General features: G+C 48.1%; 1 protein-coding gene across 6 annotated transcripts in view; it reads right to left on the bottom strand.

The window, feature by feature from the left end:
• KAZN (kazrin, periplakin interacting protein) overlaps positions 1–13,172 on the bottom strand; it is a 517,580-nt gene that overhangs the window by 140,307 nt on the left and 364,101 nt on the right. The gene's annotated exons all lie outside the window — the stretch shown is intronic.

A 13,172-nucleotide genomic window follows, 5' to 3' on the forward strand; every position in this document is an offset into this window, starting at 1 on the left:
CAGAATCCGGGACAGAACCAAGGGTACGTACCTGAGGGTGTGAGTACTCCCTCAGCTCCTCACCCACTCCCTGAGCACCTACCCGGTGCCACCCTGAGGGCCTGACCAGCGTCTTGTCCCTGCTACGTCCCTCTTTTCTCAGCCTTGCTTACTCCCCAGCTGCGGGGACAGGAGGAATTCCGTGGCTGAAGGACAGGGACAGACACAGTCAGGTCCTGATCCGCGGGGCCTCCAGCCCAAAGTGGGAAATCACAGTCCCTCCCAGGGGAATCACCGTCCTGAGGACTCCGTGGCCTCTTCAGTCCTACACCTTCATCAGAGCCCTTTCTTTTCTTTCCTTTTTTTTTTTTTCAATTTGAGATGGAGTCTTACGCTGTCGCCCAGGCTGGAGTGCAATGGTGTGATCTTGGCTCACTGCAGCCTCTGCCTCCCGGGTTCATGTGATTCTCCTGCCTCAGCCTCCCAAGTAGCTGGGATTACAGGCACCCGCCAACACACCTGGTTAATTTTTTTGTATTTTTAGTAGAGACAGGGTTTCACCATATTGGCCAGACTGGTCTCCAACTCCTGACCTCATGATCCGCTCACCACGGCTCCCAAAGTGCTGGGATTACAGGCGTGAGCCACCGCACCCAGCCTAGAGCCCAGGTTTTGAGCACCCTGCCGTGTGTTCTTCAGCCCAGTGCTGGGCACCTAGGGGGAGGGAGGAGAGTCCACGTCCCAGGACGGCCAATGCCCATCTGGTTGGGCCTTGTCACAGGGCAGCTAAGAAGCCAAACCAGCCAAGAAGCACCTCCCGGCCTCCTCTGGGGCTGGGCAGCGTGGGCTCCTCCGGCTCACGCATTTCTGCTGGAACCCATGGGTTCATGCTAAGACCACTTTCTTCCCTCGGGCAATGTGCTCTGCCAGAAGGGCCTGAGTCTGAACCATGTTCTGGGTCGTCATGGTCCAGAGCCTGTGAGTGAGCCGAATTCAGCGGCTGCCAAGGTCATTGCTGCCAGGTGAGCACTCAGGCCTAACTCCTGCAGTCCTTCTTGTAGCTGGGGCAAGAGTGGCTGGCCTCCACAGTAGGCAGGGCCTGATGACATGCTGTTCTTTCAGCACACAAAAAAACCTGCTGCAAAGTGTGGTGGCTCATGCCTTCAATGCCAGCACTTTGAGAGGCCAAGGCAGGTGGATCACTTGAGTCCAGGAGTTCGAGACCAGCTTAGGCAACATGGCGAGATGCCATCGCTAACAAAAATACAAAAAATTAGCTAGGCATGGTGGCGCACACCTGTAGTCCCAGCTGCTCAGGAGGCTGAGGTGGGAGAATCACCTGAGTCCAGGAAGTCGAGGCTGCAGTGAGCCTGGACTGTGCTACTGCACTCCAGCCTGGGTGATAGGAATGAGACTGTCTCAAATAAATAAATAAATAAATAAATACAAAATAAACTGTTAGTCACGTCCAAAACCAACAGCAGCAGGCTCCCTGTGGGGCTGTGCAGTGTGCAGGCTCACCATGCAGGTCTGAGAGCTGAGTGTACTTTCTTTGCTTTTTTCTTGTTTCTGAGACAGAGTCTCGCTCAGTCGCCCAGGCTGGAGTGCAGTGGCGCAATCTCGGCTCACTGCAAGCTCCGCCTCCCAGGTTCACACCTTTCTGCTGCCTCAGCCTCCCCAGTAGCTGGGACTACAGGCGCCCACCACTGCGCCCAGCTAATTTTTTTGCCTTTTTAGTAGAGATGGGGGTTTCACCGTGTTAGCCAGGATGGTCTTGATCTCCTGACCTCATGATCCGCCCATCTCGGCCTCCCAAAGTGCTGGGATTACAGGCGTGAGCCACCGCGCCCCGCCACTTTCTTTGCTTTAATTTCCACCTCCCAGTAGGTCAGGTTTCTGGGCCTCAATCTTTTCGTGTGCAAAATGGGAAAAACAACTCGCAGGGCTGCTGGGAGGAAATGTGTGGAATTTATATTCTATGCATGCCTGGACTATAAACATATTCCATAAATATATAAAAACTCTATTAATTATATATACTTTAAATCTAAAGATTATTTGTAAAAATATTATATTCATGGAGATATTGAATTTTACCCTTGGTCTTTTCTCAGCCATAGCACCAGGCCCTAAGCTGAATTAGAACATTCCTCTCTAAGCTGGTCTGAATTTTTAGCTGGGTGCCAAGAAAAATGCCTCTCGTCCTGCCCCCACATCAGGCTCTGGGCATGAAGGCCTGTCCAGCCTTCCTGGCTACCAGCAGCTTATGTCTCAGCCTCTGGCTGGCCCAGGTGGTCAGAGCTATTTAAAAAGTTGGGCGGGAGCTCAAGTCACAGCACATCCAGCTTTGGACCTCACTGGTCTGCCTGTTTCTGGAACGCGAGGACAGGAGCACTGGATGCTGGGGCTTTGCCGACTCTCCACTCTTTCCCTCACCTAGGAGCTGGCTGGCACGGTCCGCCTAACTCTGAGGACTCTGCCCATCTGGGGCCGGGTCCCTTCTGTGACCTGCTGAAGCCAGCACACGGGGAAAGAAGACAAAGCCAGAGGCCACCCCACTGATGTGGCTTACGGGGTTCTGAAATGCTCCTCGCCCTCCAATGCTCTATCCGCAGGATTCCAAATCCACCTTACCCTTCTAAAAACAGCTTTATTGGTTTTAAATAAAATGCAATAAACCGTACATATTTACCATGTGCCATGTGACATGCTCTGACATATGTACACACCCGCAAAACCATCACCACAATCAAGACAGTGAAAATATCCATCACCCAGTTTCTGCCTACCCTCTGCAATAAGCCCACGTTCCTACAGGGCTTTCTGTCCCTGTAGATTAGCATGCATTTTCTAGTCTCCTTAAATGGAATCATATCGTATATACATTTTTCCCCTGGACTCTGTCACTCAGTAGAATTGAGATCTCTTTATGTTGTTATATGTATCCACAAACTGGATACATATAACATATGTATATGCTTTGTTACTGAGTAGGATTCCATTGCACAATATTACCAGTTTGTGTATTTTTTTATCTGTTGATGAGCCTTTGGGTCAATTCCAGTTTTTGGCTATTACAAATAAGCTGCTAAAACCATGTATGTATAAATCTTCATATGGATGTGTATTTCCTAAGTGAGTAAACACTCAGGAGAGGAGCAGCTGGGTCTGATCTTACCCTATTTTAAAATCTTCATTTCCCCATGGTACTTACAATCCCCTAAAACAGCATACAATTTACTTTTTGCTATATTGTTTGTTTGCTTTCTCCCTTCCCTCCCTGGCAGATGGTATTTTTGCAAAGTTGAACACAAATGTATCTCCCATGCCACATACCTTTTATAGTGTGGGGTCTGGCTGGCCTGTCACCAACAGAAAGTGGCGGAAGTGATGCTAAGTAACTCCTGAGACTAGGTCATAAGAAGCCTGGCAGCTTGCACTTGGTTTCCTGGAGCCCTCTCTGTGGGAGCCCTGAGCTTCCATGTAGAAAGTCTGACTACTATGCTGAAGGCGCTGCAAATGGGCACGTGGTTGCCGGACCCAGCTGAGCCCAGCCATCCTGCCATGGCACCAGATATGTGAGTGAAGCCATCTTGGGTCGTCCAGAGGAATAGCATGGAAGGGCCCCCAATGACACCATAGAGAACCTAAGAATCGCCTAGCTGAGCCCTGCAAAATCCCTGATTCACAAGATCATGAAATGTAAGAAAAATGGTGGTTGCTTTACGCCACTAAGATTTACAGGCAGTTTGTTATGCAGCAGTAGTGACTGGTGCACCCTTCTAGAATGTAATCTCCACAAGAAAGGATCTTTGTCAATTCTGCCCACAGATATACCCTGAGTGCCCAGAACAAAGCCTGGCAAACAACAGGACTTCAACAAGTATTTGTTGAATAATGAATGGGATTCTAGTAATATTTTAGTAACATTAAAACGATGTCCACTTATGGAAAACCAGCACTGGTACAGCAGTGAAGGATCTGTGTCAGACACACAGCTTCAAATCCAAATGCTGAGACTCGCATGCTGTATGATCTTGGAGCCTCAGTTTCCCCAACTGTAAAGGCAGGGTGACCCCGTCTATGTTGTGGGGTGTTCTGGGGATAATGTGAGGAGAAGGCTTATGGCATGCTCAGGATAGGGCCAGCTCTGGGAGGTGCTTGATACGTTTTGCTAAATCTGAGTGAAATTGCAGTCCCTGTTCCCCACATCCCCTCTTCTGTGTTGGATTCAGGACCCCAAAGCCCTGCTACCTCTTTTGCTGACTGACCATGAGCAGGGGCTGCTCTACAAAAAGAGCTCATGGCCGGGCCCCGTGGCTCCCATCTGTAATCCCAGCACTTTGGGAGGCCACAGGGGATGAATCACTTGAGGTCAGGAGTTCGAGACCAGTCTGGCCAACATGGTAAAACCCCATCTCTACTAAAAATACAAAAATTAGCCAGGTGTGGTGGCAGGTGCCTGTAATCCCAGCTACTCGGGAGGCTGAGGCAGGAGAATCTCAGGAACTTGGGAGGCAGAGGTTGCAGTGAGCTGAGATTGTGCCACTGCACTCCAGCCTGGGCAACAAGAGTGGGACTCCATCTCAAAAAAAAAAAAAAAGTTCCCTGTCTGAGGTCAGGAGCACATTCCCCTGGGAGCCAAGCAGGGGTGAGGTGGATCAGGGTCAAGGCCTGTGTCAGACTTGACCCTGTGTCCACAGCCACCTTGGACCTGTGCTCAACTGAGCCAAGCTCAGACGCTGCAGAGCAAGAGTGCCCTGCACTGCCTCTGAGGCCACCTCTGAAGATGACCCTCCCCTGCTCACACCAAAGTTCTTCTCCTGGGATGGAGGCCAGCATGGCTTTCATTTTCTTGCCACATTTTCAAGGTCTTGTCCTGACTCTGTCATGGCCAGGTAGGCACAAAGACCTGCACAGTGATGGAAGCCATGCTCCAAGCAAAACTTAATGGGGTCTTGGGCAAGGTCTTCTGAAAGGCATTTGGAGAGCCTGGCTTGACGAACACCAAGTCCTGTCCTCATTCTGCGGAATCCATCTCTGACCTTTCCTGGGAAAGGGCAGGGGAGGGGTGGATTAATTAAAAACTAAGGATCAGAGTGTGCAGCCTCTGCTCCTACCGTAAAGACAGCCTCTGCTGAAGCCGAGACCACTGGCATTTCCAGGGGCTGGAGTGTGCTCAATGCACTGCAGAGGGAAGGAGGATGAGACCGGGAGGAGGCAAGAAGAAAAACTTCTGTCTGGTGTGGCCAAGACAGCAAACTTGCAGCCTTTCTTCCCTGGGACCATTTCCAGAGCAAAGGCTGAAAATGCATTAAAACTCCTGGTACCGAATGGCGTAAACCTGGGAGGTGGAGCTTGCAGTGAGCCAAGACTGAGCCACTGCATTCCAGCCTGGGCAAGAGTGAGACTCCATCTAAAAAAAAAAAAAAAAAAAAAAAAAAACCAAAACACTCCTGGTGTCTCCAGGGAAGGGGGCCTCTGAAAGACATCTTCAGTTTGGAAAACAGACTCACTAGGGATCAAGCTTTGGCTCCAAAACCTACTAACTAGAAGGCCGTAGAAGAATTTCTTTTCTTTTCTTTTTGAGACAGAGTCTTGCTTTGTCGCCTAGGCTTGAGTGCCGTGGCACAATCTTGGCCCACCACAACCTCTGCCTCCCGGATTCAAGCAATTCTCCTGCCTCAGCCTCCTGAGTAGCTGGGATTACAGGCACGTGCCACCACGCTTGGCTAATTTTTGTATTTTTAGTAGAGACAGGGTTTTACCACATTGGTCAGGGTGGTCTCAAACTCCTGACCTCGTGATCCGCCTGCCTTGGCCTCTCAAAGTGCTGGGATTATAGGCGTGAGTCACCACATCCTGCCGGAAGAATTTCTTAACCTCTCTCATCCCCATTTTATAGATGGGGAAACTGAGGGTAACAAACACTACCCATCGAACAAGGGCTGTTGGGAGGATTGATGACTCGCACAGGCAAACGAATGAAGAGAGTGCCCGGCAAATTCCGAGCGCTAAATACATGCTAGCCGAAATGATTATCACCCCAAAGCGATGCAGTATGTGTTCACACCTCAGTCTTCCCAACTACAAAATGGGCTTAACCTCCCCTCCCCAGAACACGGAAGAGTTGAGCTCTGGTAAATGTTTCCAAAACAAGCATCAGATGGGCGTGGGTGAGTGCTAGAGGGTGTCTGTGCATTTGCAAACAGACCAGCCTTTCCGTTGTTCTCAGGATAAATGGGAGATGTCCATAATTAGAACCTTAAGACATCACGGAATCTACTAAGAAGCTGATCCAAGTGTTGAAGCAGATGCCGGAAAGGGCACATGTTAAGGAGGCTGTGTGGCGGACAGGGACGTCTGTGGGAAGACGCTGTCCTGGCTGCTTGCCCAACTCCCAGAGGGTCATGGACTTAGTGCTAAAAACCCCACATGAGGACCAGGACACCAGTTCCTCCGGTGCAAAAAAGTCTACTGCATAAAAAGCAAAGGGGACAAAGTTTGTTGCAATATGTAGACTGTCAGTCACCAGAAACCCAGACTCTAGGGCGGGTTCTGGAAATGATTCTATTTAAAAGGATCTCTGTGTTGGACTGTGAGTCACGGGGCTGCCAAGGAGCCTGGCCTTGCAGAGTCCCGCCCACGTGATACAGGGCTTGGTCAGGTGGCTTGTTTTGGCCAATGAGACATCAGCAAGCATGACAAGCGATGGCTTTAAGGCACTTGTGCAAGGATCTTAACGGGGAAACTCAATATACAGCAATGCTCTGTACTATCTTTGCAACTTTTCTGTAAACCTCAAACTACTCTCAAATTAAATGATGATGATGATTAATTATTTTTAAAAAGTACTTGTGGGCTGGGCGCGGTGGCTCATGCCTATAATCCCAGCACTTTGGGAGGCCAAGGCGGGTGGATCACTTGAAGTCAGGAGTTCAAGACCAGCCTGGCCAACATGGTGAAACCCTGTCTCTACTAAAAATGCAAAAATCAGCTGGGCGTGGTGGCGGGCGACTGTCATTCCAGCTACTGGGGAGGCTGAGGCAGGAGAATCGCTTGAACCCAGGAGGTAGAGGTTGCAGTGAGCCAAGATCATGTCACTACACTCCAGCCTAGGTGACAGAGTGAGACTCCGTCCCACCACGAAAAATAAAATAAAATAGAAAGTACTTGTGCATTAGGGCATGGGTTTTTTAAAGGAATCCAGCTGCCCTCTGAAGCAGCCAGGGTTAGGGTGCTGAAAGCAAGTCCAGTGACAGCTATAATAGAACAACAGAGCCTGGGCACTTCTTCCACCTGACCATCAATTATTATCAACCGGATCAAAATGTGGAGTCTAAGTAGTCTTTAAGGGGAATCTCTTAACAATATTTAAAAGCAGCCGGTAGTATGTTAGGAAGACATTCTGTCTGTAGAGTTAAACTTTTTGGAAGCTTCCACTGAGTTCTGAGATTTACCAGTGAAGAGTCTTCTACGTCAGGGCTGTGGGACCGAGGGGCTGGCTCAGGGTGGGCCCCATGCAGCAGCCCCGAAAGAAACAGCAGTAGCTTCAAGCATATGAATCACTGAAGAGGAACATACACATTCAATCCCAGGTGATAAACTGCACAGAAGATGAACACATCTTTGATGGAAGGAATGAGACTAAGAATGGAGTGCGGATGTGGGAAGGGACACAGGAAACATCAAGTAGCTTTTCAAACCCACACAGTGCTGTGGTGACAAGGATGTGTGCCTAAGAAAGCAAGTGGGCATGGCCGCCCCAGCACGGATGACACATCGTTCTATTCAACAGCCTCTCAGGCCACCTACTACCCCACTGTCTGCAGGCCTGGTGACATGTGCAAAGGCAGCCAGGACATGGCTGCACCTGCTGGGAACTTTAGTCCCCCAGCCCCACCGACCCTGCTGGGCTTAAGACAGTCTTTGCAGCCTAGAACTCCTTGAAGCAGGAATGTCTATGGGATAGACTCTCATCTATGGGCCTGGTTGGCCACTTGGAAAAACAGGATTCAAGTAACATACACTGAGTGTGTCGTAGGTTTCAGGCATGTCTCTAGACTCTTGAGCAGGTCCTGGAATGCTCTGAACCACAGGCATTGGCATAGGCTCTGGTGTAGGAAGTTTTCAGGGAACATTTGGTGAATGAGCAAATTAAATAATACAGTTGTGTTTCTTCCAGGAGCTCAGTGTAAGGCAGGTGACTCACTCTGTGGCAGGGAAAAGGCTCCCACAGACCTTAGTCCTTCCAGTAAGGAGAGGAAACTCCGTATCCTTTCTTCTCCTCCACACTCAGTCAGTGTCAGCCAACTCCACCTGCCCTGTGCTGGCTGCTGTGTGCCCTGCAGGGGTCTCTAAAGGAAACAGATGACCCTCACATGTCCTAAGCCCTGAGACAGGGCAGTGTTTAGGGCTGCCAAGTCCAGGGAAAGAGAGGGCCTGGTTCGTTTCCTATTCTTGTTGTAACAAAGTGACACAATGCAGTGGCTTCACACGGGGTCCCCAAGCCCCATGCCATGGACTGGTACTGGTCCCTGGCCTCTTAGGAAGCAGGCTGCACAGCAGGAGGTGAGGAGAGAGTGAGTGAAGTTTCATCTGTGTTTACAGCTGCTCCCCATCGCTCACATTACTGCCTGAGCTCCACCTCCTGTCTGATCAGCAGCGATGGCATTAGATTCTCATAGGACCGTGAACCCTCTTGTGAACTCTGCATGTGAGGGATCTAGGGTGTGAGCTCCTTATGAGAATCTAATGCCTGATGATCTGTCACTGTCTCCCATCACCCCTAGATGGGACCACCTAGTTGCAGGAAAACAAGCTCAGGGCTCCCACTGATTCTACATTAGGGTAAATTGTATAATTATTTCATTATATATTACAATGTAATAATAATAGAAATAAAGTGCACAAGAAATGTAACGCATGTAATGCACTGGAATCATCCCCAAACCATCCCCCAACTCCGGGATCACCTGGTCCGTGGAAAAATTGTCTTCCGTGAAACCGATCCCTGGTGCCCAAGAGGTTGGGGACTGCTAGCCTAACATAACACAAAATTAATTAATACAAATGAATTTTCTTATAGTAGTTCTGGAGGTCACAGGTCTAAAATAGGTGTCACTGGGCTAAAACCCTAGTGTTGGCAGGGCTGCCTTTCTTCTGGAGGCTCTAGGAAAAGTCTGTTTCCTTGCCTTTCCCAGCTTCTAGAGGTCGCCTGCACTCCTTGGCTTGCAGCCCCTTCCTACCTCTTAAAAGCCAGCAACAATGTGTCAAGGCCCCACACTGAATCCCTCTGGCCTCTGCTCCTTGGGTCATATCTCCTCTGATTCTCTCTTCTGCCTCCCCGTCTACTTTCAAGGACCCTTGTGATCCACTGGGCCCACCAGAGACTTATCCCAGGGACATCTGATTGGCAACCTTCGTTCCCCTTTGCCATGGGACCTAACTCATTCACAAGTCCCAGGAACTAGGCTGGGAACATCTTTGGGAGAGGGGACATCATTATTCTGCCAACGACAGACCCTGAGCCCATTGGGCAGGGAAGCTGGTCCAGCAAGCTGCCTAGAGGATGCAGAGCCTGAACCTGGACCGGGCAGAAGAGTGATCATCTGGAGGCTGGGGGAGAATAAAATACAAATGCAGAGACCTTGAGGGGACAGACGGGAGGTGATACCATCGGCACATCTAGGAGCCACACAGATGTAACCACACCACCATGCGCCAGAAGGACAGTGACCAGGCTGCAAAGAGAGGGAGAGGGAGGGAAATGAAAATGGGGACATCCTAAAACACCACACTTCACATAGTGACTCCTACTGAAAAGCTCCAAGGTCCCTGAGCTTCTGGTGTCACCGTTGAGTTCACCGTGACTATCGCCCACCATCTGCCTGAAGCAAAGCCTCAACATCAGGTGTCCCTTCCCACCTCCATGTACAGACTAGTCTTCTAGCCTTTGTTCAAGTCATTTTCCCCCAGTAATACATATGCGGGAGCCGGGTGCAGTGGCTCATGCCTGCAATCCCAGCAGTTTGGGAGGCTGAGTCAGGCGATCATCTGAGGTCAGGGGTTTGAGACCAGCCTGGCCAACATGGTGAAACCCAGTCTCTATTAAAAATACAAAATTAGCTGGGTGTGGTGGCACACGCCTGTAGCCCCAGCTACTCAGGGGGCTGAGATGGGAGAATTGTTTGAACCCAGGAGATGAAGGTTGCAGTGAGCAGAGATGGCACCACTATTTTCCACCCTGGGTGAGACAGAGCAAGACTCCGTCTCAAAAAAAAAAAAAAAAAAAAGGGTAAAATACCCATTTCAAAGTGCAAATTAGACCAGAGGATTTTAACGTAGCAGAGTACAAAGGATTAGGTTTCAGATACGCACTGCAACAAACCTTCAAGAAACTACCACTGAGTTTTAGCATGGTATCAAAGAACACTCACAATTATCTAACAAGGCAATTAATATGATCCTTTCTTTTCCAACTATTAATACAAAACTGTGTACGCCAGATTTTCAACCAAAACAACAATCCCACTAGACAGACGGGGCAGAGATGAGAATTCAGCACTCTGCTATGAAGCCAGACACCAGCGAGTTTTACAAAAATGTTTAAAAAACAGTGCTGCTCTTCTCATTCAAATCTGTTTGGGAAAGTACAGCTACTTCTCATGAAAAGATAACTGTATTGGTGGGGCAAGGTATCTCATGCCTGTAATCCCAGCATTTTGGGAGGCCGAGACGGACAGATTGCTTAAGGTCAAGAGTTTTAGACCAACCTCGGCAACACGGTGAAATCCTGTCTCTGCTAAAAATACAAAAATTAGCCAGGCGTGGTGGCAGGTGCCTGTAGTCCCAGCTACTTGGGAGGCTGAGACATGAGAATCACTTGAACCCAGAAGACGGATGTTGCAGTGAGCCAGTATCATGACCCTGCACTCCAGCCTGGGTGACAGAGTGAGACTATCTCAAAAAAACCAAAAAAAAACCCAAAAAAAAAAGAAAAAGATACTATACTTATATTAACATATAATGAATTTATTATGATTTTAAAATAAATTACTGAAGATTTACATCCTTTTTCTAGTTTTAATTTTGAAAACATTAATACTGTTTGAAAACATTAATTTTGTTCATTAAAAATGAACAAAAGCTCTTTGGGGGTCTTCAATTCTGTAAAGGTATAAAGTGGGTCTCAGACCAAAAAGCTTAAGAAATGCGTCTTACGAAAATAAACAGATTTCCACACACGGATCTGTATGACAGTGTTCTGTAACGACAAAAACACAAACAAAAAGACAGAGAGAGAAAAAAAGTAGAAACAACTTAAATGTCTAATAATAGGGAAACGGCTAAATAAATTATGGTATCTCCATTTGGTAGAACATTATGTAGTCATTAAAAATTATGTTTTCAAAGAGTATTTATTGTTGTGGGAACTCGCTCAAAACATTTGACATGCTGTTAAGAGATCTGAAAAGGAATGAAGCAAATTTCCACTATTATTGTTTCTGTGCTGCCTTGATTCGCGGGGAAATCATGAAGTTGAGGAGGCCTGAGGGAATCAACAGACACCCCAAAGGGGTCCCCCAGGCTACACGCTTCCCACATGTGCCAGGCAGGGCTCATGCAGTATATACATAAGATGACATCATTGATGAGGTGGGCTTGGTGGCTCATGCCTGTAATCTCAGCACTTTGGAAAGCCGACCCGGGCAGATCGCTTGAGCCCAAGAGTTTGAGACCAAACTGAGCAACATAGCAAGACTCCGTCTCTATAAAAAAATACAAAAATTAGCCAGGCATGGTGGTATGTGCCTGTAGTTCCAGCTACTCTGGAGGCTCATTTGAGCCCGGGAGGCAGAGGTTACAGTGAGCTGAGATTGCTCCAGTGCACTTCAAGCCTGGATGACAGTGTGAGACCCTGTCTCAATAATAATGATAATAATAATAATAATAATAAATATATATATATATATATCTTAAACAATCATTCAGGTTTCTGCCTTTAAGCTCATGATGAGACCAAAATTCAAAACCAAACTTTCCCACACTCATTTCCAAAGAAACAAAGGAATCTTCTAAGCCCCCGTTTTTCCCAAACACGATTCTTTTCATTGCTTTTGTGTTTTAACCGCAGACTGATGTTTTGGGTGCCTGCTTGAGTTCCTATTCCTCTCACACGCTAGAAATTTCGGGTCTCATTCAAACACAAGACGGCGGGGGAGTTAGTTGGAGAGGGAATCTGCCAGGGGGTAAGTCTTTGGGGGCTTTGCTTTTTCCCACGTTAGGGACACTGGATGTTAACAAGTGTCGCCCAACATCTGCTGCTTGCTCGGCTTGCGCGTTTATTCCCCCTCTCCTCATTATAGGCATATAAATCCCTTTCCATGCCCTGGACTCCTTCTCCCACATCTGTCTGCAATTTACTCACCATGTGCTGTGGCTGGTGAAGCAGCTTATTTATGACTTTGTAGAATTCCAGGCAGGATGCTCGTGGTGGCTGAAGGTGCCCATCTCACTGCCTTTCAGGAATGCTGCTACCTTGAGCTTGGATGGGCTCGGGGGGTTCTCAGGTCTGGACCACCCCTCATGAGAATCAGACAAACAACATCTCCAAGCAGATCTCAGTACTGGCACCAATGGTACTACACACCAGGCCATGCACTTTCTACCTCAATCTTCACAACAACCCTATGAAATAGCTACTGTTTATCAGTCCCAATTATAAGAAACATAGGCATTGTTACTATTACTCTCGGCAAAGGAATAATGGGGCAGGGAGGTTAAAGAATGCATCCAAGCTCTAGAACCAGAAATACCACTTGACCCAGCCATCCCATTACTGGGTATATACCCACAGGATTATAAATCATTCTATTATAAAGACACATGTACACGTATGTTTACTGCAGCACTATTTACAATAGCACAGACTTGGAACCAGCCCAAATGCCCATCAGTGACAGACTGGATAAAGAAAATGTGGTACACAATACATCATGGAGTACTATGCAACCATAAAAAAAGAATGAGTTCATGTCTTTTGCAGGGACATGGATGAAGCTGGAAACCACCATTCTCAGCAAACTATCACAGGAACAGAAAACCAAACACTGCATGTTCTCACTCGTAAGTGGGAGTTGAACAATGAGAACACATGGACACAGGGAGGGGAACATCACACACTGGGGCCT

The sequence above is a fragment of the Piliocolobus tephrosceles genome, chromosome 1, assembly GCF_002776525.5.
Source record: "Piliocolobus tephrosceles isolate RC106 chromosome 1, ASM277652v3, whole genome shotgun sequence".
In the NCBI taxonomy this organism is placed as follows: domain Eukaryota; kingdom Metazoa; phylum Chordata; class Mammalia; order Primates; family Cercopithecidae; genus Piliocolobus; species Piliocolobus tephrosceles.